This window comes from Erinaceus europaeus, chromosome 16 (genome assembly GCF_950295315.1).
Source record: "Erinaceus europaeus chromosome 16, mEriEur2.1, whole genome shotgun sequence".
NCBI classification, from domain to species: domain Eukaryota; kingdom Metazoa; phylum Chordata; class Mammalia; order Eulipotyphla; family Erinaceidae; genus Erinaceus; species Erinaceus europaeus.
In genome coordinates, this window is record NC_080177.1 from 72,960,579 (window position 1) to 72,987,654 (window position 27,076).

General features: G+C 42.1%; 1 protein-coding gene and 2 non-coding genes across 4 annotated transcripts in view; all 3 read left to right on the forward strand.

Annotated features, from left to right (window-relative positions):
* PRORP (protein only RNase P catalytic subunit) overlaps positions 1–27,076 on the forward strand; it is a 101,766-nt gene that overhangs the window by 35,081 nt on the left and 39,609 nt on the right. The gene's annotated exons all lie outside the window — the stretch shown is intronic.
* On the forward strand, positions 21,001–21,164 carry LOC132533674 (U1 spliceosomal RNA). The gene has a single exon (XR_009545524.1). It is a non-coding gene; the product is annotated as a U1 spliceosomal RNA (small nuclear RNA).
* Positions 26,214–26,318, forward strand: LOC132533598 (U6 spliceosomal RNA). The gene has a single exon (XR_009545461.1). It is a non-coding gene; the product is annotated as a U6 spliceosomal RNA (small nuclear RNA).

The window sequence follows — 27,076 nt, forward strand, 5'->3', positions numbered from 1 at the left end:
GCTGTTCATTGTGTTCCCATGTAGTGCTGCGACTCAAGTCTAGGGCCTCATGCATGATAAAAGTGTGTGCTCCTCTAAGGAAGCTATTTCCTTACCCCTTGCTCATCTTTTGTCAACTTTCAGTTTGATACAAAGCACTAAAAACTGGATTGAGAGAAATATACAGCCCAGGGGTCAGGCGGTACCGCAGCGGGTTAAGCACACATGGCACAAAGTGCAAGGACCCGTGTGAGGATCCTGGTTCAAACCCTGGTTCCCCACCTGCAGGGGAGTCACTTCACAGGTGGTACAGCAGGTCTGCAGGTGTCTTATCTTTCTCTCCTCTTTTCTGTCTTCCCCTCATTTCTCCATTTTTGTATCCAACAACAACAATAAGAAAAAAAAAGGGCAACAAAAGAGGAAATAGAGAAATAAATATACAGCCCAACTTGAGCTATATATTTCCCCACCTAAATTTTTGAGGAAGGGGCCAAGTGGTAGAACACCTGGTTGAGTGCATATGTTACAACTCAAAGACCCAGGTTCAAGCCTCCAGTCCCCATCTGCAAGGAAAAAGCTTTGCGAGTGGTAAAGCAGTGTTGCAGGTCTCTCTGTCTCTTTCCTTCTTTATCACCCCCTTCCTTCTCAGTTTCTGGCTGTTTCTTTTCTCCTCCTCCTCCTCCTCCTCCTTCTATATTTTTTATTGTCCTTATTTATTGGATAGAAGCAGCTAAAAATCTAGAGGGAAAGGGGTGATAGAGAGGGAGAGAGGCAGAGAGACATTTGCAACACTGCTTCACCACTCGCAAAGCCTTCCCCCTGCACCTGGGCCGTTGCACATGGTGACGTGCACTCCATGAAGTAGACCACCATCCATCTCCTGTTGTGCACTCCATGAAGTAGACCACCATCCATCTCCTGTTGTGCACTCCATGAAGTAGACCACCATCCATCTCCTGTTGTGCACTCCATGAAGTAGACCACCATCCATCTCTTGTTGCGGGACTTTCGAGCAAGGACTTAAGGTCATGCAACTTATATTGTCATTTTGTAGGAACTTTAACCTTGTAAATAAAACCACACTGAGTGGCTGGAGAAATGACTCCACCAGTTGAATATTGAGCTCATACACTTAAGGTTCCCAGTTCAGTCCCCATCACTGCATGTACCAGTGTGTGCTCTGGCTTCTTTCCCTCCTCTCCCTGTCTCCTGTGAAATTCTTTCTTATCTGTAATCAATAGAAGAGATATTTAATCCTCCGTCTCCTCCTCATCTTTCTGTACGTGTTCTCTCTCTTTCTCTCTGTCTGAGGAATGCTATGTATGCTACATAGAGCACCAGAGCCAGAGAGGGGGCAGAGGGAGGGGGGAGGGAGAGCAGCATTTCCAAGTGGGGGTCCACCTGGGACCAGGCAGCTTCCAAGCATCATTCCAGCTGTTGTGTATATGTGAATCAACCTAGCCAAAACCTCCTTTTAATTTTTTAATTAATTAATTACTGGATAAAGACAGAGAGAAATTGAGAAGGGTGGGTGAGATAGAGAGGGAAAGGGGGTGGTCCAGGAGGTGGTGCAGTGGATAAGGCTTTGGAGTCTCAAGCATGAGGTCCCCAGTTCAATCCCCAGCAGCACATGTACCAGAGTAATGTCTGATTGTTTCTCTCTCTTTCCTATCATTTCTCATGAATAAATAAATAAAATCTTAAAAAGAGAGCAGGGCGGGGAGGGGCAGAGGGACACCTGTAACCCTGCCTCACCACTCGTGGAACTTTCTCTCTGAAGCTGAGGACCAGGGACTTGAACCCCAGGTCCTTGTGCACTGTGATGTGTGCGCCTAATCAGGAGCACCACTGCCAAGCTCTTATTTTTTTTTCAGTTTAGAAACTTCATTTTTTGAACTGATGGCTTGGAATCTGAATCTCTCAAGAAAGTGGTCACCTTTTCTGTAAAGTAACTAAAAACGAAATATATTCATAGTGTGTAACAAAATAAGACTCTTAGTCAAAATAGGCTAGATGCTGCTGCAGTGGCAAACCCAAAATTCCAGTGGCACTTGTCCCTGAGTTATTCTTGATCACCTTTCCCTGCATTCCAGGCCCTAGACTAACTCTAAAAAGCTGCCAATCACTGTGACAGGGAAAGGGGCAAATAGCGAAGCATACAATGGCTGATGACTTCTTGCTAACTCTCTCCATAATTTACTAGCAGCCCAGTGGAAGTTACATAACAACCCTCAGTGCATCAGGATAGGGGAGGCAGTCCTACAGTGTGTCTGGAAGGATAAAGAGAATTTGGTTTTTATTTAACAAGTGTAGTAGTTACCACTCTGAGTTTGGCTGATGATGTCTTGCTGGTTATAATTGTCAAATCTAACCTAAAAGCTAGAAATAAGTTTCAGTATGACAGTACACACTGTCTTTTTTCCTCCCTCAATATCAAATTCCTTCACTGTCATTTTATGTGGAAAGAACTTATGTTTTGGTTAATTATTTTTACTAGAATGATAAGGTAGATATTCCAAAGTCTCCATGAGTCATACATCATTCATACTTTTACAGCATTCATTTTAAAATGAGTTTTTCTTTTAAGCCACCAAGTCATTAATAAGTGGTTGTGGGAGTCGGGCGGTAGCACAGGTGGCGTAAAGCACAAAGACCAGCCTAACAATCCGTGTTCAAGCCCTCGGCTCCCCACCTGCAGGGGAATCTCTTCACAGGTGGTGAAGCAGGTCTGCAGGTGTCTGTCTTTCTCTCCTCTTCTCTGTCTTCCTCTTCTCTCTCCATTTCTCTCTGTCCTACCCAACAACAGCATCAGTAACAACAATAATAACTACAACAAGGGCAACAAAAGGGAATAAATAAATAAATATATTTTTTAAAAAGTGTTTAAAAAAGTGGTTGTATGAGACCTCTTTGATGGGACAAGGACAAGGTGGTCTGCAGGTGTCTTGTTTCTCTCTCTCTTGCCTCCAGGTTTATCTTGGAGGCTTGGTGCCTGTACTATGAATCCACTGCTCCTGCGGCCATTTTTTAAATATATATTTGATAAAACAGAGAAATTGAGGGGGGGAGATAATATGAGAGAAAGATAAACACCTGCAGACCTGCTTCCCCACTTGTCAAGTGACACCTCTGCAGGTGGGGAGCTGGGGGCTCCAAACGGCCCTTGTGCTTCATATTGTGTGCACTTAAGCCAGTGTGCTACTGCCCGACCCCCTTTCCCTCTCTCCCTCCCCCCTCTCAATTTCTCTATCCTATCAAATAAAAGAAAGGAGGGGGGGGAGATTCTATATATATCCCAATTAGCGGAGAACTGAGATTGAAATTGATTATTAGAATATTTGAGCACTCAGATTGCTTGTTGTGCAACTGGTACATGTAGAACTGAGTTTACCCAAATGAGTTCCTGTTAGTGTGTATTTACAGATATAAGATGATAGTGGAAATGATAGACTCGGACTGTTAATCTACATTCCGGTAACAAATTTAATTCCTGTTTTATTAGGGTTTAGGAAGGATTGAGTTCTTTAATCTATATGGCCTAGAAGGAGAATCTGTTCTTGATTCCCTAGGTTTTTTGTTTGTTTCATTTGCTGTTATTGTTGTTTTTATAGAGAAATTGAGGGGGACAGGAGAGATAGAGAGAGTGACACCTGCGGCATTATTTTACCTCTTGTGAAACTTTTTTCCTGCATGTGGGGGACCAGGGGCTTAAACCTGGGTCCTTGTGCACTGTAAGGTATGTACTCTACCAAGTACACCACCTCCCAGCCCTTATTCCCTAGTTTTCAAATAGTTGTCTGGCTAGTCAAAGTTGCAACTAGAAACTTAGCATAATACATTGGCAATCATGGATGATAGTCCAGAATTCACTGTGAACACAAAGAATGGTGTTTGGATTTTTTTCTTTGATTTCATTTTTTCATGGCATGATAGATGTCTCAGGAAGTCACATTGCCCCAGGTCAGATTGTACTAAATGACTAAGCCTTCCACCCATGTGCCATTCCACCCACTCTTAACAGCTTGACATGTGTAAGAGTTTTGTTTTGTCATGTGACTCCAAGAATAGACTTTACCACTCATAATTATCCTGACATGTACCAACTGCTAATGAAGTGAGTGATTGTCAGGTGAGTTTTTAGTGATCAAGAGAAAGATGAATGAAGCTGTGCAAAGTATCTTTTTCTTTCTTTCTTTCTTTTTAAGATTTTATTTATTTTATTAATGAGAAAGATAGGAGGAGAGAGAGAAAGAGCCAGATATCACTCTGGTACATGTGCTGCCGGGGATTAAACTCAGGACCTCATGCTTGAGAGTCTAGTTCCTTAACCACTGTGCCACCTCCCAGACCATGCAAAGTTTCTATTAGTATCATAAAACTGACTTCATATTCCTTCCTTTTCAGATGTGCCCCAAAATATACTTTGCATATGTTTGAAAGAATTTCCCTAATAACACTCATTGGGTAACCGAGCATTTTGTTAGGAACACAGAGTTGCTAAGCTCCCGTTTCAGTATTCTCTCTTGCAAAATTTTAATGGCAAGTTGATTCTCCTCTTGATGTGTCACTGATAATGTCTGTGTGGCAACTATTTGGGGTGTGGTCAGATTGTCTTGTGAATCATTATTGTGTGTACTTTGCTTCTATGACGGTGTTTAGAACATACTCATCAGGAATGTGATAAAGAGAGGCTGCCTTTGAAAATACATTGTCCACCTGAACAAAAAAAATTAAAAACTTAAATTCCTAAGATAAGCTAGAAATTTCAGTGAGCAGTAAATTTATTTAAATTTGTTTTTGAAGGTATGTAAATTATTGTTACCAATATATTTTGTAGTGGTAACATTATTAATCATTAGTTTTATGTTAACATTTATCTTATTAATTTTTTAAATCTAATTATTTTATTTTATTATTATTTTTTTTTAGAGAAAGACTGGTAGAGAGAGAAGCAAAATTGCCAAAACCTTAGTGTGGTAGGGACCAGGCTCAAACCTGGGTTGTGTAACGATATTTTTAGAACAAATTAAAGTTAATTTTAGATAGTAAAGTGTTCTTTGTGCTTTCCTAAGATTAGGCTGCAAGAATAAAGACATTGTCTAATAAATGCATATAACTTTGTGGCCCAGGAGGTGGCACAGTGTTGGATCCTCAAGCATGAGATACTGAGTTTGATCCCCAGCAACTTATATGCCAGAGTGATGCTCTGGTTTTCCCTCTCTTCCTCATAAATAAATAAAGTAATAAATAAAATAATAGATCAATCTTTTTTAAAAGTACATGTAACTTTATTAACTTTTGGTTGATCTTGCCAGTAAGGGCACCCAAATTTTAGTGTAAAAATGTTCATTTGATAGACTCCATCTTTTTGTTACTGCATTAAGGCAAAAAGAGGGAAAAGGAGGGATTCTTTTCTCCCTCTGGAGGCCCCCTCCCCTCTTTCTTTCTCTCTTTTTCCAAGCTAAGCAGTGCTTAACTCTAGTTAGTGGTAGTATCAGGGATTGAACCTAGTACCTTGGAGTCTCAAGTATAAAACTCTTTTTCATAACCACTGAGTCCAAAAATATATGCTTTGGGATTCAAGCAGGAAAATCCTAGTACTACCCTAAGGTTATTTACTGAATTTGGTTCCTGAAATTCTGAACCACTAAATATGAACAGTTTGAGTTTTGTGTTTCTCAAATGCTATGTTATCTCTTTTAATCTGGCAACCACAAAAAAAAAAAAAAAAAAAAAAGGAAGAGAAAAAAACTCCCTACAGAGAAGTAGTTTATGTTTTTAGGTGATTTTTTGCTGTACCTACATTTCTCCTTAATTTTTTTCATCCACTTTGAATCTTGTTAAAGGTGGTATATGATGTGGTCGTATTACTGGAAAGTAAAAGGAAATTTGTGAAAGACTAGAGAGAAAAAAAATTCTTACTGAAAAAAAAAAAAAAGTGGGTCAATGAGACCACAAGATCTAACTATGCATTTTGTGTGCTCAACTTAAAGGCGTGGGTTAAGATTGCTTTCCTAGTCCCCTAGTTACTTCTTAAAACTGTTCATTTTCTTTGATCACCTGATCACCATGATATTAACTTATTTTGAGGACAATTGCTATGTCACAAAGACACCAATTTTATTTATACTATCTTCTTCACTGATCACATTGATCCAGATGTTTTGGTCTTTTCACTTGTGGAATACTTTTGAAGATCTCCTTACATTAACTTCCTGTTGTGTAAATCAAAAGTACAAAGGCGAATGAGGCATAGTCTTTACCCTCAATAATTTTATAATCTCTTAGGGGAAACAAAAAAGATAAATATCTCTAATAGAAGACAGGTCAGCATGTCAATTATGCCAGTAACTCTCTGTACAGGAACTACAAGCAACATTTCTCAGATTTCTTTGGTTTTCCTGTAGTTCAAACTAGTATTTCGTTTGTTTTTTTTTCAAATATTTCTTTTTAAAATTTTTTAATGTTTATTTTCCCTTTTGTTGCCTTTGTTGTTTTTCATTGTTGTTGTAGTTATTATTGTTGTTATTATTGATATCTTTGTTGTTGGATAGGACAGAGAGAAATGGAGAGAGGAAGAGAAGACAGAGGGAGAGAGAAAGACAGACACACCTGTAGACTTTCTTCACCACCTGTGAAGCGACTCCTCTGGGGAGTTGCTCTGGGGAGCCCGGGGTTCAAACCGGGATCCTTACGCAGGTCCTGGAGCTTTGTGCCACGTGCACTTAACCCGCTGTGCTACCGCCTGACTCCCTCAAACTAGTATTTCTATCCAATTGTTCAGAAGCATTTATAAAATTTCTAGTTAATTTTTTCACAATGGTACATACAACATATTTTGTTTTTCTTTGTTTCTGCTAACAATTTTTCATGCATCAGGTACTATTTTAAGTGCATTACCTCATTTAACCTTCAGAGCAGTGTTTTAAAAGTTGTTTGCTATTATTATTTTTAACCAGAGCACTGCTCAGTTCTGGCCTATGACAGTGTAGGGGACTGAACCTTGGACCTTGGAGCTTCAGGCATGAAATTTTCTTTGGGTTTTTTTTTTTTTTTCCTCCAGGTTTATCACTGGTGCTTTGTGCTTGTGCTCCCAATGTACTGTTCCTGTGGCCATTTTTTTCTGTTTTTTTTTTTTTTGGAAAGGACAGAGAGAAATTGAGAGAGAAGGGGGAGAGAAAGATAGACACCTGCAGACCTGCTTCACAGCTTGTGAAGTGACCCCATGCAGGCCAGGGCTCAAACCAGGATCCTTGCGCTTCCTACTATGTGTGCTTAACCCAGTGCACTACTGCTTGGCCCCCTAAAATTATCTTTGCGTGACCATTATGCTCTCATGGGCCCTCAGAACAGTCTTAGAAGGCATAAGGCGCAGGTGGCACAAAGCCCAAGGACCTGTGGAAGGATCCCGGTTCGAGCTCCCAGCTCCCCACCTACAGGGGAGTCACTTCACAGGTGGTCGGTCAGGTGTCTTTCTGTCCTCTCTCCATTTCTCTCTGTCCTAGCCAACTGCCAGGCCGGGCTAGCTTCACGGGTGGTAGAGAGACAACCAGGGACTCATGGCTGAGCTGGGAAGCAGTATCTCGTTTATTAATCAGATACATCGCCTTTTATGCATCTCTTCACCGGAAGTGGCAAGGGAAAGGAAATGATTAAGAGAGGGGGCAGAGCAAAAAAAGAGCACGAACAGTACATAGAAAGCTTCCATCTAACCAGTGGGGATTAAACCAATACCCTGCAGGCAGGGCGGGACCCAGGTAAAACAGTGATTATGTAAATAGACCACATCATAAGTAATACAAGCAAACCTAATGTGATGATCAAAACAGAAGGTCTTATAAGCAGAATTTAGAAGCATACCAACATCCAACAACGACTACAACAATAAAAGCAACAAAAAGGAATAAATACTAAAAAAAGACATTATCTTCAGTTTATAGATACAGAAAAAGAACTCGAATTGAGAATTGCCATAACAAATTCACAGCTAGTAAGAATCACAATCGAAAATCAAATTCAGTCCATTTGACAATAGTCTTAGCTTAGTGACACTTTATTATATTCTTTCCCTATGAACTTTACAAACTTACCATATACCTGCTTCCCCCCACCCCTATCCCTCTTTATTTTGATAAGACAGAGGAACTGAGAGGGAAGGGGGAGGGAGAGAGACATTGCAACACTGCTTTACCACTTGAGAAGCTTTCTCCCTGCAAGTGGGGACTGAGGTGCTTACACCAGATCCTGTGCTTGGTAATGTGCACTTAACTGGGTACACCACCGCCAGCCCCACTTAACTGCTTTTAAAAAACAGCTTTAGGGGCTGAGTGGCGGTGCACCTGGTTGAGCACATAAGTCGCTACCTGCAGGGGTCGGGCATGGGGGTGGAAAGTTGTAGGAGTGGTGAAGCAGGGCTGCAGGTGTTTCTCTTCCTGCCCCACAGTCAGCTCTCTAGCCACTTACTGTCTTGCTTTTGTATTTTATCTACAAAACATTTGCTGGAGAGTAAAAAGCCATAGATCTGAGTTGCTTTTCTTTGTTAACTTTTAGCATATAGTTACAATTTTTGACTAACCCAGGGGGAATACTTAGACTAGGAAGTCAGCAGCAATGGGAAGAATGACCATTGTTCTGAGAGTGACAGAATTTTTCAGAAAGAGGCTCATAGTAATCAGTATCAGTTACCTTGAAAGTCAATACATGTAACTAGTTAAAAGCACTTGATATGTTGCCTAGTATTGGATAAAGTTAGACATCTGCAGTACTAAACTATTCCTACCAAGCACCTGAAAAAGGGAGGAAATAATTCACCCTCCAGCTTTCTTTGGTAAAACAAGTCAGTGATGACTTTATGCCCGTTATCACATTGTATCAAAGTGATATTGATACCTATAAGTTTTACTTGGGTGCCAAAGTAAACTGTTTTTAGTGGCTATATAATGCTATAAAGATTATTGGGGTGGGGGGATTAGATGCTCATTTTATTGTCTTCTTGTTCATTTATTTGGGGTTTGTTTGCTGTTGTTAATTTTTTTTTTTTTTTTTAAACCAGTGCACTGCTCAGCTCTCGCTTTGAGAATGGTGGTGCCAATTTGGATTGAGAACCTCAGAGCCTTAGGCATGAACGTCTTTTTCATAACCGTTAGGCCATTACACTATTTTCCCAGCTCCCCTTTTTTTTTTAAAGTGGTCTCTGTTCATGCTCACTGACGTTCCAGAAGTATATTCCCACCAGCATTGTACCAGAGCAGCTTTTTTTTTTTTAAATACCTGCAGACTTGCTTCACCGCCTGTGAAGCAACTCCCCTACAGGTGGGGAACCGGGGGGCTTGAACTGGGATCGTTCACTGGTCCTTGCACTTCGCGCCACGTGCGCTTAACCCGTTGCACTACCGCCCCATCCTGAGCTGCTTTTTCTCTACATCTTCACTTAGCACTTGTTTCCAATCTTTTTTGACGTAGGCATCTCACAGCTATGAGATAATACCTCATTGTGGTTTTGATTTGCATTCCTTTAAAAGAAGTGATGCTGAACTTCTTTTTCTCTTTTTATTTTTTATTTTTTATTTTTTTTATGTGTCTATAGGTCATCTATGTCTTCTTCGGAGAAAAGTCTATCCAGATCTTATATCTATTTTTTGTTGCGTTACTTATTTATGGTTGAATGATTTCTTTATATATTCTGCAAGACATACCTGTGATCTACAGATATCTTCTCCCAATTACTAGATTGCCTTTTATTTTATTAATGTGTGTGTGTGTGTATCTGTGTATGATAGTTTCTTCCATGTATAAGAGCTTTTTATTTCATGTTGACCTATTTGTTTATTCTTGATATTGTTTCCTTTGCACGTGGAGTTAAGTGTCCAAATATATCATTGATATTAGGGCCCTAGAGTGTATCACCTATGTTTTTGTCTTCTATGTATTTTGTGGTTTGAGGTCTAATATCTAAGTCTTTAATCTACTTTGAGTTAATTTTTGCAGGCGGTGTTAGATGATGCTATAGTTTAATTTTATTTATTTATTTGTTTGCCTCCAGGGTATTGCTGGGGCTCGGTGCCTGCACCATGAATCCACTGCTCCTGGAGGCCATTTTTCCCCCCTTCTGTTGCCCTTGTTATTGTAACCCTATTGTGGTTATTATTGTTATTGTTGATGTTGTTGTTGTTGGATAGGACAGAGAGAAATGGAGAGAGGAGGGGAAGACAGAGAGGGGAAGAGAGGGAGTCAGGCTGTAGCGCAGCGGGCTAAGCGCAGGTGGCGCAAAGCACAAGGACCGGCATAAGGATCCCGGTTCGAACCCCGGCTCCCCACCTGCAGGGGAGTCGCTTCACAGGCGGTGAAGCAGGTCTGCAGGTGTCTGTCTTTCTCTTCTCCTCTCTGTCTTCCCCTCCCTCTCTCCATTTCTCTCTATCCTATCCAATAACGACAACAACAATAATAACTACAACAATAAAAAAAAACAAGGGCAACAAAAGGAAATAAATAAATAAAATAAATATTTAAAAAAAAAAAAAAAGAGAGGGGAAGAGAAAGACAAACTCCTGCAGACCTGCTTCACCACCTGTGAAGTGACTCCCCTGCAGGTGGGGAGCCGGGGCTCGAACCCCAGTCCTTGCTCTTGGCGCCACGTGCACTTAACCTGCTGTGCCCGACCCCCAAGTTTAATTTTTTTTTTTACATGTGCCAGTCCAAACTTTCTAACACCATTTATTAAAGAGCTTTCTTGTTTTCACTGTCTGGTTTTTGTGGCAGATGTGGCATCCATACATCAGCACTGTATTTCTGGGCTCTCCTTTATGTCTCCTTCTCCTTTTGCCTGTTTTTGTTCTGGCTCTATACTGGAAAAGCATTATTCTTTAATGGCCGTAGTCGTAGTTGCTTTCTTACTCTTTAATATTAGATTTTCCCCAGTTTTTAAATATTAAAATGACACTGTGAAGAACATTTTGTGATTGAACTCAGAACTGCCACTGCACAGCTCTGGGGCAGCTTCTGTGTAGATCCTATACATAGTTTTCTTTATGTTTCTGAGTCCAAAAGTTATGAACATTTAGGGTCCCTGATATATTTTGCCAAGTTTCTGTTCTGTAATGTGTCTGTTCTGAGCCTGTCTTAAGTGAAATCACACAATATGTAATCTTTTGTATGTTGCTTCTTCACTTAGCATGATGTTTTCTATTTCACCCATGTTGTAGCATGTGTCAGCCCTTCATTTTACTTATTTTACTTATTTATTTAGGATAGAGACAGATAAATTGAGAGGAAAAGGGAAGATAGGGAGGGAAGGAAGGAGGGAGAAAGAAAGAAAGATACACTTGCAACACTGTTTCGCAACTTGTAAAGCTTCCCTCCTGCAGGGAGGGCCAGGGGTTTTGAACCTGGGTCATCACATACTGTAATATGTGTGCTTTACTAGATAAGCCACTGCCTGACCCTTTTCTCCCAAATATTCCATTGTATGGGTATACCTTATTTTATTTACCTAAGATCACTTGGGTTGTTATGAATACCATCATGAACATTAATATGCAATTCTGTGTATGTATATGTATTTCTTTTTCCTCTATATCTACAAGTAGAATTGCTGTGATTTCTGTAGTACTCTTTGTTTAACCTTTTGTATAATTGTCAAGACTGTTTTCCAAAATGCTCATCTTATTTGACATTCCTATAAGCAGAGCATAAGAGTTCCAGTTTCTTGGGGCTGGTGGTGGTGCAGCTGGTGCGTAAGAACCTGGATCCAGCCCCTGGTCCTTACCTGCAGGGGGCAAACTTCATGGGTGGTAAGGCAGAGCTGCAGGTGTCTCTCTGTCTCTCTCCCTCTCTATATCCCCCTTCCCTCTTGATTTCTGGCTGTCTCTAGCCAATAAGTAAGCAATTATAATAATAAACAAAAGAGTTCCAGTCTCTCCATCTCCATGCTTACTTTCTCTACACTATTATTATTCTCTTCATGGGTATGAATTAGCATCTTGTTAATAGTTGGATTTGTATTTCCTTGGTAACTGCAGTACTGGTCATCTTTTAATATGCTTATTAAGTGTTTGTATTGTATGTTTTCCTTTGAAAAATAGCCATTCTGATTCATTACTCATTTTCAAATTGGGTTCATTTTGTTATAAGAAGTTCTGGTCTACCACTTATTATGTGTGTGCAACCCAACTCTACCACTGTTGGGCTGTTAAATAAATGAATGGCCTTGTGATCAGCAAGTAAGACTTTTATGGAAGGATGAATATATTCTTTTTAAAATTGTATTTATTTATTTATTATTGGATAGAGAGAGAAATTGGGGGGAGGAGGAGATAGAGATGGAGAGACAGAGAGACACCTGTAACCCTGCTTCACCACTTGTGAAGCTTTCCCCTTGTAGGTGGGGACCAGGGGCTTGAACCTGGGTCCTTGCACACTGCAGTGTGAGCACTTAACCAGGTTTGCCACCGCCTGGCTCCGGAAAATATTCCTTTTTTTTTTTTTTAAATCTTTTTATTATTTTTATTATTTTTTAAAATTTTTTAAATTATCATCATTGTTGTTGTTATTGATCTAGTTGTTATTGAATAGGACAGAGAGAAATGGAGAGAGGAAGGGAAGACAGAGGGGGAGAGAAAGACAGACACCTGCAGACCTGCTTCACCATTTGTGAAGTGACCCCCCTGCAGGTGGGGAGCAGGGGCTTCAAACCGGGGTCCTTATGCCGGTCCTTGGCACTTTGCGTCACGTGCACTTAACCTGCTGCGCCACTGCCCGGCTCCCCAGAAAATATTCTTATTCAAAGTATTTTGTGTCAAAGGTTAGGGAGATAGCATAATTATTATGCAAACAAAAAATGTTTTAATACCTGAGATACCAAAGATTCAGTACCCAGCAATGTGCTGGTAAAAACAAAGAACAAAATATTATGTTTTACAAAAGTAATCTAGATGTATAGAAGAGACTGTTGGTGCTTTATAATCAAGACGTGCATCTTTGTCTTACGCTAACAAAATAAGTGTGACACTGGAACATCATTCTTTTTGAATATTTGCATTTTCTTTAAAGCTATATAAAGTGCTCATTTGGTGTTCTAATCTCATTTTGTAATTAATAGCAAGCTAAGGATAGAGGGAAATTGGCCTGTGAAGACTTTTTTTTTTTTTTTTTGCCACCAGGGTTATTGCTGGAGCTTGGTGCCAGCGCTATAAATCCACAGCTCCTGGTGGCCATTTTTTTCCTTTTTTTTTTTTTTTTTCTATTTTATTTGACAGGACTGATAGAAGGGGAGGGGAGATAGAGAGGAAGAGAGAAAGGTAGACACAGATGGGGGTATATAGCATATGCAAAGAAACTCTCATGTCTGAGGCTCCAAAGTCCCAGGTTCAGTCCCCCACACCACCATAAACCAGAGCTGAGCAGTACACTTCTGGTTAAAAAAAAAAAAAGAAAAGAAGGAAAAAAAGATAGAGAGAGAGAATGGAAGAAAAGAAAGAAAGACCTACAGACCTGCTTCACTGCTTGTGAAATGTCACCCCTGCAGGTGGAGAACAGGGCCTTGAACCTGTGTCCTTGCACATGGTGACACGTGCGCTATATCTGAACACTTTGAAATCTTCTCTCTCGGCATCTAAGAACCTTACGTTTCCCTTCCTTCACTCTTTCAGAGTTCACACTAGCAAGCACCATCACCCTTCAAAGCTCACCTCTCTCCTACATCTCCTATAGCTTCCTCGCCAGTCACCATAACACCTAAGAGCTCTGTGTTGTTTCTTGTACTTTCTGAGAAATGAAATGGTCAAAATGGTATCTGTTCATCAGATGCTTTACTCTTACCAGAATGAAACCTCTCCCTAATGCTAGAAGAGCTGTTTCCCGTTACTACTGTATGTCATGTCCTTAATCTGCTTTGTAATCTGTGTTAGGGACACATTACTCTGCATTGACCACAACAGCATCACAGGACCAGAACACACCTTTCCACAAGCATGAGCCTCAGTGACACTTGCCTCCTTGTGTGACCCTTTCAAGATAAACAGACAAACAAACCATAAAGAAATAGTTTGAGGGAGCCACATGCCATACTGGGTTAAGCACACATAGTACAAAGTGCAAGGACCCACGCAAGGATCCTGGTTCAAGCCCCTGGCTCTCTACCTGCAAGGGGCTTGCTTCGTAAGCAGTGAAACAGATCAGCAAGTGTCTATCTTTTTCTCTTTCTCTTCCCCACCCCTCTCAATTTCTCTATCCTACCCAATAAAATAGAAGAACTGGCCACCAGAAGCAGTGGATTTGTAGTGCAGGCACCGAGTCCCAGCACTAACCCTTGAGGAAAATAATAATGATAATAATGATGATAATGATGAAATACTTAGAGTGCAGTCCCAATTGTTATTTGCAGATTGTGCATATTCTAATGTTAGGAATGAGACCAGTAGCTTGCTCTCCATCTACTTGAGTTTTTTCTATTAACTTATTCTAAGATTGCAGGGGTAGATAGCATAATGGTTATGTAAAGAGACTCTCATGCCTGCGGCTCCAAAGTCCCAGGTTCAGTCCCCTACACCACCATAAGCCAGAGCTGATCAGGGCTCTGGTTCTAAAAAATATATGTGTTGGGAGACTTTACTATTATTCTTTAGATCATCAGTATCTCTGTGTAGAAGTTCTAGGTGATTTTATATAATCTTACTGGGACTTAGTACTCCCCAGCATTGACTTTAGTACTTACTTTCATATCTCTTTTCTTGTTTATGTTTGTTTACTGATGAAAGAGACAAATTGAGAGGAAAGGGAGAAAGAGAGACAGAGAGAGACGTGCAGCACTATGTCACCACTTGTGAAGCTTGCCCTGTGCAGGTGGGGACTGGAGACTTGAACCCACGTCCTTATACACTGTGATGTGTGCACTCTGCCAGGTATGCCGCCACCCAGCCCTGGTCATATCTCTTAAAGAAATCAACAGAGCCCTCTTTTCCCTCCTCATTTCTTTAGGGGCATGACAAATTTGGAGGAAACGACCACATGTAAGAACCCTGAACAAGAGGCGCACTATTTCCAGGATAACTTTATCCGGTTTATTTTATTCCTGTTAGCAGCCTTAGAGGGAGTAAAAGGATAAAGTCAAGTCAACAACTCTCCTTAAAAACAAAGAACACTTTTATTTATTTATAGTTCTACTTAGAGTCACCATGAAATATCTATCGGGAGACCTTTTTTTTTTTTTTAATCTTTATTTATTGGATAGAGACAGCCAGAAATCGAGAGGGATGGGGGAGATAGAGATGGAGAGACAGAGAGACACCTGTAGCACTGCTTCATCACTTGTGAAGCTTTCTCTCTGCGGGTGGGGAACAGGGGCTTGAACCCAGGTCCTTGCTTATTGTAACATGTGCGCCACCACCTGGCCCTCGGGAAACCTTTTCATTCATCAGTGTCAAAGCAGCTGATGACTTCAGTGGTTTTATATAGCTATTTTAAGAGCAAAGGACAGATTCTATATAACAGTTATTTTTTTAGTTACCAGGGTTGTCACTGAGACTCCTTGCTTGTTTACCTGCATGCACTGGCTTTTTTTTTTTTTTTGGGGGGGGGGTAGAGGTTGAGAAATAGGGAGGAAGGGAGATACACCTCACCTCAGCCCTGGTCTACTGTTCATGAAGCTTAGCTTCCTCCTTATAGGTAGGGGCTGAGGCCTTGAACCCAAATCCTTGTGCACAGTAACATGTTCTCTACCAGGTATGCCACCACCTAGTCCCCAGACTTCTTTTTGTTGTTTATGGTATGTTGTGGGTTTATGAAAAGTCGTTGTGTCCAGGGATACACTGATGAGGAGGGCCTTTCACCTTCTTTTAGTTTAATTATAATTCTTTCCAGCAACGTATTTTTACCTAGCCATACTCACTTTTTATCTTCTCTTCTGTGTAACTTTTGCTGGTATCAGAAATTATTTTTTAAAATATTTATTTATTTCCTTTTTGTAGTTTTTATTGTTGTTGTAGTTATTATTGCTGTTGATGTCATCATTGTTGGATAGGACAGAGAGAAATGGAGAGAGGAGGGGAAGACAGAGCGGGAGAGAGACACCTGCAGACCTGCTTCACCGCCTGTGAAGCGACTCCCCTGCAGGTAGGGAGCCGGGGGGTGAACCAGGATCTTCATGCCGGTTCTTGGGCTTTGTGCCACGTGGGCTTAACCCGCTTTGCTACCACCTGAATCCCCAGAAATTAATTCTATTTCCTATCTCTGTATAGATTTTCTATGCCTCTTTCCTAATTATATTCATCTTAATTTCTTTTAATTTTTTAAATATTTATTTATTCCCTTTTGTTGCCCTTGTTTTTTATTGTTGTAGTTATTATTGATGTCATTGTTGTTGGATCATCTTAATTTTATAGAAACTGTTTTAGTGACTGTCATAATGTACTATGCCACATACATAAATAGACATAAACCAAAGACTCGCTAATCTACTGAGGGCTTGATTAATTTGTTAGGGCATTTTTCTCTACTGTGATAAAAAAGGGAATTTCAGTAAATGTAACTAGTAAACGTAGAGCTGGAGATTCTGTTTGATGTTTTAACTTTTGTTTTCCTTTTTGGTAATTGTGGCATCTCCCTTGCAACAGTATAATCTGTCTGATCTATAAATTAGAGTGATGATTAGAAAATAGTTTAAGGGGCTAGGCAGTGGTGCACCTAGTTGATTGCACATAATTACCATGTGCAAAGAGCCCTGTCCCTACTTGTAATGGAGGGATGCTTAACAAGTGGTCGAGCAGTGCTGCATTTGTCTCTCTCCCTCCCTAGCTCCCCCTCCCCTCTCAATTTATTTCTCTCTCTAACCAATAAAAAAATAGTTTGGGAGTCAGTCGTAGCGCAGCAGGTTAGACGCAGGTAACGCAACGCGCAAGGACCGGCATAAGGATTCCTGTTGGAGGCCCCAGCTCCTCACCTGCAGGGGAGCCACTTCACAAGCGGTGAAGCAGGTCAGCAGGTGTCTGTCTTTCTCTCCTCCTCTCAGTCTTCCCCTCCTCTCTCCATTTCTCTCTGTCCTGTCTAACAACATCAATCATAATACAACAATAAAACAACAAGGACAACAAAAGGGAGTAAATAATAAATAAATATTTTAAAAACCTTTTAAAAATAGTTTAAGAAATTTGGCTCTTGGATGAGGAAGTTAGGGTAGCAGTCATGTAAAGAAACTCTCATGCTGGGGGGCAGGGGTAGCGCAGCTGCTTAAGGGCACATGGCGGGAAGCGCAAGGACTGTTGTAAGGATCTCCATTCGAGCCCCAGCTTCCCACCAGCAGAAGAGTCGCTTCACAGGCAGTGAAGCTGGTCTGCAGGTGTCTATCTTTCTCTCCCCCTCTCTGTCTTCCCCTCCTCTCTCCATTTCTCTCTGTTCTATCCAACAACAATAACAACAACAACAAAGATAAACAACAAGGGCGACAAAAGGGGGAAAATAGCCTCCAGGAGTAGTGGATTCATAGTGCAGGCACTGAGCCCCAGCAATAATCCTGGAGACAAAAAAAAAATTAAATTAAATTAAATAAAAATAAAGGAATTTTCATGCCTGTGATTCAAAAGTCTCAGGTTCAGGGAGTTGGGTGGTAGCGCAGCTGGTTAAGCGCAGGAGGCGCAAAGCACAAGGACCAGCTTAAGGATCAGGTTTAAGCCCCTGCAACAACATACGCCAGAGCTGAGAAGTGCTCTGGGGAAGAAAACGAGAGAAGAGGAGGAGGAGGAGGAGGAGGGAAGAAGGAGAAGGGAGGCTGAGGAGAAGACAAAGAAGGACCAGGAGAAGAAAGAGGAGCGGAGGAGGAGGACATACATTGCAATGTAGACATATTGTTCACTATTTTTTTTAGCCAGAGCAATGATCCGCTCTAGCTTTTGTTGGTGCGGGGAACTGAACTGGGGATTGTATAAACATTATGCTGTCTACTCCTGCTCATTGCTTTTTTTTTTTTTTTTGTCACTGGTGCTCCACTGGATCTTCATGCCTGCACAGTTCTCCTGTTACTAATAGACTCCCTCCTCCCCCTAGAGAATGAGACAAAGAAGGAAAGAGACAGATAAAGAAGAGACGCCACAGCACTACTCCGTAATTTGTGGAGCTTCCTTTTCGACTGATACTCCTTTATGGTGGCTGTAACTGGGTCCTCATGTGCATACTCTGCCAGATGAACTCTCTCCTTTCACTAAATCTCTCTCTTTTGAACATTTTTATTAGTGAGTTATGAGTATACGATAACGGGGGCTGGGTGATAGCTCATTGGGTTTAGCACACAAAGTACAAAGCGCAAGGACGAGCACAAGGATCTGGGTTCAAGCCCTGGCTCCCACCTGCAAGGGAGTCACTTCACAAGCAGTGAAACAGGTCTGCAGGTGTCTTTTCTCCCTGTCTTCCTGCCTCTCTCGATTTCTCTGTCCTATCCAACAACAACAATAACAACAAAAAATGGAAAAAATGGCCACCAGAAACAGTGGATTTGGGGTATAGGCACCAAGCCCCAGCAATAACCCTGGAGGGGAAAAAAGAGTATAACTGGGATGTAGTTCTGCCCCCACCCACCACCAACCCCTCAGTGTCTTCATCAGCCAACTTCCTTACCCCATGCCGGGCGCCATGCTAGAGATGATGGCAGATGTAGTTCTTCCCTTGTCAGGGAGTTTATCATCCTGAAATACCTAAATTGTTAATATGCTGAACACTATAAGAGCCCTAAACTAGAAAAATAAAGTTTATAGGTTAAGGATAACTACTGTTAAGAAGAAATAAGTACTTTGAGGAAGCATCAGCTATTAACTTTTTATTTTGTTTGCTTTGTTTTATCAAAGCACTGTTCAGCTTTGGCTTATGGTGGTGCAGAGGGCTTGAACCTGGGACTTCAGAGCGTCATGTATGAGAGTCTCTTTGCATGACGCTTGTGTTTTCTCCCTTGCCCCAATCTAGTCTTTTTTTTTTAATTTCCTTACTGGGGGATTAATGTTTTGTAGTTGACAGTAAATACAATAGTTTGTACATGCTTAGCATTTCCTAGTTGTTCACATAACATTTCAACCCCTACTAGATCCTGTGCCATCATGTTGCTGTACGCTAGTCTTTTTTGGCCTCCAGGGTTATCGCTGGGGCTTGGTGCCTGCACTATGAATTCACTGCTCCTGGAGGCCATTTTTCCCATTGTGTTGCCCTTGTGTTTAGTTATTATTGTTATCATAGCTGTTGTTGTCGTTGGATAGGACAGAGAGAAATTGAGAGAGAGGAGAGGAAGACAGACACCTGCAGACCTGCTTCACCACTTGCGAAGTGACTGCTTAAAGGTGGGAAGCTGGGGGCTTGAACTGGGATCCTTAGGCCAGTCCTTGCGCTTCATGCCATGTGCACTTAACCCGCTGAGCTACTGCCCAGCTCCCTCTAGTCCTTTTTTAAAAAATATTTTTATTTATTTTTCCCTTTTGTTGCCCTTGTTTGTTATTGTTGTTGCTGTTGGCTAGGACAGAGAGAAGTCGAGAGAGGAGGGGAAGACAGAGAGGAGGAGAGAAAGACACCTGCAGACCTGCTTCACCACTTGTGAAGTAACCGCCTGAAGATGGGGAGCTGGGGTCTCGAACTGGGATCCTTACGCCAGTCCTTGTACTTTGTGCCATGTGCACTTAACCTGCTGAGCTACCGCTCAGCTCTAGTCTTTTTTTAATTGCAGCTGTTTCTCACTTTAAAAGTGTGATCCCCACATGTACAGCAGATGGCAGTAGTTGTATGGAAAATATAAATTCATAGTAGAGGTGTGAGAATGATTAACAGATGGAGTCTTAAATGACTACGGCTCAGTTGAGATGTACTTTCTTTGTTCATTTTCCTCACTTGTTGGATTTTTTTGAAAGCCACTTTATCTTTCTTTCTTCACTAATGTTTCCATTTAGTTTCCTTCCACCGCCACCTGACTTTCCTCCCCACCCCAGTACTAGTGTTTCAGAAGTCACGTTACACAACCATTTCATCTTTAGATGACAGTGATTAGAAACTAGGTGATAATGCACATGATAGAATCCTGTATAAAGTTCTGTGTAGACAGATTTCTTTTTTCTCAAGCAGGTTGAGTCATTGTTGTAAATTCTGGTAAAGTAGGGGCTCAGGAGATAACACACGTGGTGATAACACCGTGTGGGAGGCCTGGGTATGAGCCTTGGAACCACATGGGAGCAGCGGGGCACTGGAGGAAACCACAGATAGTAATAATATAAAAGATATAAATAGAATATAATATTGAAATTCTATATTATCTTTGGGTAAGGGGTAAGTACTGTGTTCTTACCTGCCCAGGAGATGACATGACTGGCAGACTTGTGTGCAGGAGGCTCAGAATTTAGTCCCCAGCATTGCATGCACCTCCCTCTGCTCAACTTCCTCTCTATTCTCTCCTCTCCTCTCCTCTCTTACTCCTCTCCTCTCCTCTCCCCTCCCCTCCCCTCACCTCCGCTCTTCTCCCCTCCCTTCTCCTCTCCCCTCCTCTCCCTCCACCCTCTCATATCTTTATCTCTATTGCCTCTGTCTTGTTAATAGATAAATGAATGAATGCATCTTTAAAAAAATCTAGAGAGAAAAAAAAAATCTAGAGAGGTAGTATATATCTGTTACCAATTGTGTATAGAAGGAGATATATTAAATGCCTGTTGGGTTCATTTGGGGTTTTGAAGCATTTGAGTTTATTACTCAGATAAAAAGAAAGTAAAACTCAGGAGTAGGGCAGTAGCACAACTGGTTAAGCGCACCTGGCGCAAAGCACAAGGACTGATGTAAGGATCCCGGTTCAAGCCCCTAGCTCCCCACCTGCAGGGGCCTCCCTTCACAGGTGGTGAAGCAGGTCTGCAGGTGTCTATCTTTCTCTCCCCCTCTCTGTCTTCCCCTCCTCTCCATTTTTCTCAGTCCTACCCAACAGCGATGACATCAATAATAACTACAACAATAAAACAACAAGGGCAACAAAAAAAGAGAATAAATTTTTAAAAAATTTTAAAAAAGAAAGTAAAACTCATACTTACCTGGCAGGGGAGACACCATGATCACGAAGGTGGTTTTCCCAGGGCGAGGCTTATCCATTGCACTCCGGATGTGCTGACCCCTGCGATTTCCCCAAATGTGGGAAACTCGACTGCATAATTTGTGGTAGTGGGGGACTGCGTTCGCGCTCTCCCCTGTTTTAAAAATAATAAAAAAAAGAAAAAAAAAGAAAAAAGAAAAAAAATAATAAAAAAATAAATAAAAAAAAAAGAAAGTAAAACTCAACTTCCCTTAGTATACCACATCACCACATCTTAGGGATGTGCCTATTGTCTTGTCTTTTATTTGGCTGGTTATGCAAGCTAGTGCTTGCCTAGACATAATCCAGATAGGAGAATGGTATTGCTAAGGATTGCTAAAGTAGCTGCAACCTGTTTTGTTGTTAAAATTTCGGAAGGCTCTTGCCGGCCGGGCTGGCTTCGCAGTGGTGAACAGAGACGTGGAGACAATGGCTGGGCAGGGAAGCTGTATTTCTTTATTCAGGAACAACGATTCATAAACTAAGACAAACTAATCACCAAACAGAACTCCGCTGTCTCTTTGCGGCGGCGCAAGCACTCTCTCTTACTCTCGAACTCAGGAACCGTCTCTTACTCTTGAACTCTGCAACTCTGAAACTCTTCCACTGTGGAACTCTCTCTTACTCTGTAACCCTGAAACTCTCGAACTCAGGAACTCCGGAACTCTCGGACTCAGGAACCCTCTCTCGGGGTTCCTTGGGGCGGGGCCGAGCAGGCCCACGAAATTAACAGGACTGATCCAATTCTCTTGGCGGGGGAGGGCTAGAACAAACCAATGTAAAGCATACGACAATTCCCCCTTTTCTTTTTAACTAAATGACTATAGTATCAAGGGTGTGGGGTGAACAGAAACATATATAACAAAAACCAGCATGTTGCCAAGGGAAGGCCTGAGGGGGCCATATCTGAAAAAAAAAAACATTTCTTGCCTCTGGGGGGCTACTTGCCTTGACGGGCATTTGCATGGGGGCGGGAAACGGCCTAGGGTCCCAAAGGCAGCTGGCTGCAACTTACTTACTATGAAACAAAACTTGTTATTAGCATATCTACTGCACGATCTAACATTTCTTTTTTTTTTTTTTTTTTTTAACAAAACCATAGGGTAGGAGGGGTACAACTCCACACAATTCCCACCGCCCAATCTCCATATCCCACCCCCTCCCCTGATAGCTTTCCTATTCTCTATCCCTCTGGGAGCATGGACCCAGGGTCATTGAGGGTTGCAGAAGGTGGAAGGTCTGGCTTCTGTAATTGCTTCCCCGCTGAACATGGGCGTTGACTGGTCGGTCCATACTCCCAGTCTGCCTCTCTCTTTCCCTAGTAGGGTGGGGCCCTGGGGAAGCTGAGCTCCAGGACACATTGGTGGGGTCTTCAATCCAGGGAAGTCTGGCCGGCATCCTGATGGCATCTGGAACCTGGTGACTGAAAAGAGAGTTAACATACAAAGCCAAACAAATTGTTGAGCAATCCTGGACCCAAAACTTGGAAAAGTGGAGAGGAAGTATTAGGGAGGTACTCACTGCAAACTCTAGTGTACTTCTGCTTTCTTACTTTGGTGCCATACTCCAAACTCAGTCAATTTCTGCTTATTTCTAATAGAGAAGGAATTTGAGACTTTTACATATCAACAACGTCTTTTAACCTTTTGTTACACCCATTCAAGATGGAGACACACCCTAGGTGTGGGCCGGAGAGGAAACCTCAGGCATGAGAATAAGTAGCATAGCCATTGTGCGATCTACCATTTCTAATAGAGAAGGTAATGGAGAGTTTTACATATCAACAAGTCTATTTAACCTTTTGTTTAGACTAACTTAGTTAAAATATATTGATTGTTAACTAATTTTTACCTTAGACTTTAAATGTAAGTTAATTTTATCTTTATGAGAATTACATTGAAAACCTTTTTCATTTAACTTTGACTAGTAAGAATTTAGCCTTAAAGCTACTGTTTACCAAACTTTAAACATACACATAAACATGGTCATTAATACACAAGGAGAGAAACCTTTGTTACGAAGACATGTCATTTTAAACACGAATTTAAATCTGTATTGTCTTAGTTGTTGGGGGGGGGGTCACCATTCGGAGGTGGCTTCTCGCGCAGCTCCATTCCCGAGCAGCTCCACTTCTAGGAATTGCAGGTTGCGATCTCTGTACAAATCTCTGCGTACTCCAGCTTGTCTGCCTTCAGACCGGACCGGCGGCTGGAGATCTCGTGTGCCCAGTTTCGGCAGAGAGCCCGGGGGTCCGGGAGGCCCGGGATGGTTCCAGAATTCATAGAAAGAGGGCAGGCAGGCCATCTTTGTAGAAGGCATGAGCCTAGGTGCCCAGGGGTGGCGGCCATGATAGGCCGCCGCGGCCCTGCCCCATGGCCCTGCCATGTCTGCTGCCCTGCTCACAGTGGCCGAGCAGTGTGGAGGGATCACGCGTCCAGTGCCCTGTGCCACGCGGTGGAGAGCCGGCTCTTGTGGGCTGGCCTCGGCCTCTTGCGTGTTGGCATCGGGCTCCAGCGTGTTGGCATCAGGCTCCAGCGTGTTGGCATCGGGCTCTAGCGTGCTGGCGTCGGCTTCTTGCAGGCTGCGGGCGCGGTGCGCGGGGTTGTCTGGGCGCAGCTGGCTGGCTGGCTGTTTAACCAGGTGGAAACGGCAGCTCTGCACCTCGCCTCCCGCCCGCTGGCTCTTCCCGCTGGCTGTTCTGAGTTCACCCGAGCGAGTGGAAACCACAGAGTGGTCCAGAGATAAATGTTCCAGAAACAGCAAAACAGTCTCGTGAAGAAAGAGCAGAGGCCTTTGGAGATCTCTTCACAAGCAGAAGAGAAGGCCATAGTGCATAGGTAGCCAAATTGTCTTTACTTATCTGAGAGATGTGCAGGTCAGGTCCACGTGGGTGCCATTTGTTGTTAAAATTCGGAAGGCTCTTGCCGTGCGGGTTAGCTCAAGCCCCTAGCTCCCCACCTGCAGGGGCCTCCCTTCACAGGTGGTGAAGCAGGTCTGCAGGTGTCTATCTTTCTCTCCCCCTCTCTGTCTTCCCCTCCTCTCCATTTTTCTCAGTCCTACCCAACAGCGATGACATCAATAATAACTACAACAATAAAACAACAAGGGCAACAAAAAAAGAGAATAAATTTTTAAAAAATTTTAAAAAAGAAAGTAAAACTCAACTTCCCTTAGTATACCACATCACCACATCTTAGGGATGTGCCTATTGTCTTGTCTTTTATTTGGCTGGTTATGCAAGCTAGTGCTTGCCTAGACATAATCCAGATAGGAGAATGGTATTGCTAAGGATTGCTAAAGTAGCTGCAACCTGTTTTGTTTTGGTAACAGGGATCACCCCACACACACCCCCATCCTCACATATTTCAGTTAGTGTATCCTGAGAAGCACTTAATCGCTGTGAGTGAGGGTGGTTCCTCCCAGAGAAGCCAACTAGAGATTTATTATTATTTTTTTTAATATAGCAAAGAGCTGTATGTTTTTGTTTGGTAGTTTTAATGGAAAGTATGGATGGGGTGTGCCCAGTAACCATGGTAGAAAACAGTTTGTGAACAGCAGCAAATATGCTTCAGTCTCTTGGCATAACTCAGCATTCAGAGCAACTTTTCAGATTTCCTTGCAGAAGTGACTTGTTTGTGACATACCATTAAAGGAGTTGTAATAAAAGGCAGGCATCAACTTTCTACATAAACATTTATAGCTGAAAAAAATTTTAATACTGGTAATGTGAAAAGAAATTTCATGAACCAGGCAGTAGTGCATCAGGTTAAGTGCACATAGTATGAAGCGCAAGGATGGTGGTTCGTGCCCAAGGCTCCCCACCTGCAGGGGAGGAAGTGATGAGCAGGTCTGCAGGGGTTTCTCTGTCTCTCTTCCTCTCTATCTTCCCCTCCCCTTTTAATTTCTCTCTGTCGTAGTCCCCCCCCAAAAAAAAATAGAAACAATGGCCACAGGAGCAGTGGATTCATAGTGCAGGCAACAAGCCCCAGCGATAACCCTGGGGGCAAATATATATATATTTTTTGTAATAATCTATGTAGCTTGTGTCCTTAGAAATTCTTTATTTGGGAGTCAGGCAGTAGCACATCGGATTAAGTGCAGGTGGCGCAAAGCACAAGGACCGGCTTAAGGATCCCGGTTCTAGCCCCCTGCTCCCCACCTGCAGGGGAGTCGCTTCACAGGTGGTGAAGCAGGTCTGCAGGTGTCTATCTTTCTCCTCCTCTCTGTCTTCCCTCCTCTCTCCATTTCTCTCTGTCCTGTCCAACAACAATGACATCAATAACAACAACAATCACTACAACAATAAAACAAGGGCAACAAAAGGAAATAAATAAATATTAAAAAAAAGAAAAAAGAAAACAATCAAGGGAACTTTTTGACATACCCAATTAACAATGAAGAAAACTTTCAGCTGTGTTACTTTGGTCTTTCTACTCCTCTGTATTCCATAACTCTGATTCACCCTTAATACCAAGATAGAGCACAGGAAAACCTGGCCAGACTGTTAAAACTGGTTATTTTGGGAGTCGGGTGGGTTAAGTGCATGTGGCACAAAGCTCAAGGACTGGCGTAAGGATCTGGGTCTGCAGCCCTGCTTCACCACTCGTGAAGCTTTCCCCCTGCAGGTAGGGACCGGGGGCTCGAACCTGGGTCTTTGTGCACTGTGACATGTGTGCTCAACCAGGTGTGCCACCACCCAGCCCCTCTCATTCATTTTTTCATTCACCCATTCAGCAAGTATTTACTGATCATCCTAAACACCAAGCCCTGGTCTTTATGTCAAGAATGAGCCCTTCTACCTTCATGAAGCTCACATTCTGCTTTTTTTTAATTGATGTATATATATATATATGGAGAGAGAGAGAGAGACTATAGCACTGCTCAGCTCTGATGTTTGGTGGTACAGACAGACTATAGCACTGCTCAGTTCTGATGTTTGGTAGTACTGGGGATTGAACCTGGGACTTTGGAGCCTCAGGCATGAAAGTCTTTGGCTTAACCATTATGCTATCTCCCCAGCAGAGCTCACGCTGTTCTTAATAGTGGATAGGGTTGCCGTGGTGCACAGCTCCATAGGGTACCTGTCAACCAGAGTCCATGTGAGTATTGTCTCCAGACTTGGGCACTGCACAGCTGGTTTGGCTCAACAGCAGTCATCCCTACAGTACTTCTTTTTGGGGATTGCCAAGATTAGGTTCCTGCCATACAGAGAAGATTAGCATGGCCCCTGAGCAAGGATGACATGCAAATTTGTGAAGTGCTCCAAATATGTATTTGTTAAAAATTATGAGTGACAAATTAAAAAATATTAAAAAAGAAATTAAGTTTCCCTAGTAAAGTTAGATGCCATTGACCAGCGTCTGCCAGAGTGTGTTCTCTTTCTTTAAGGAACACATGCGCTTCTCCCATGTGGCAGAAGAGGATTTTGTGTGAAGAAAACACCTTTCTGTATCTTTTCTCACATCACTGTGTGAAGTCACTCCACAACTTATTGGCCACTTCTTTTTTTGTTTTGTTTTGTTTTGTGAGTCTGGCTAAAGGTTTGTCAATTTTGTTTACTCTTTCGAAGAACCAACATTTACTTTCATTGATCTTTTGTATGGTTTTCTTATTCTCAATGTTATTTATTTCTGCCCTAACTTTAGTGATTTCTGTCCTTCTGGTTGCTTTAGGGTTCCTTTGTTGTTCTTCTTCTAGGTCTTTAAGATGTGCAATCAGGCTGTTTATTTGTGCTTTTTCTTGTTTCCTAATGTGTGCTTGTATAGCTATGAACTTCCCTCTCAGTACTGCCTTAGCTGTGTCCCAAATATTTTGATAGCTTGTGTCTTCATTTTCATTGAACTCTCGAAACATTTTGATTTCTTCCTTGATTTCCTCTTTGACCCAGAAGTTGTTAAGAAGTGTACTGTTGAGCTTCCACATTTTGGCACTGTTACTAGTCTTTTGTTGATTGTTAAGTGTTAGTTTAATTCCACTGTGGTCTGAGAAGATGCTTGGGATGATTTCAGTGCTCTTGAATAGGCTGATGCT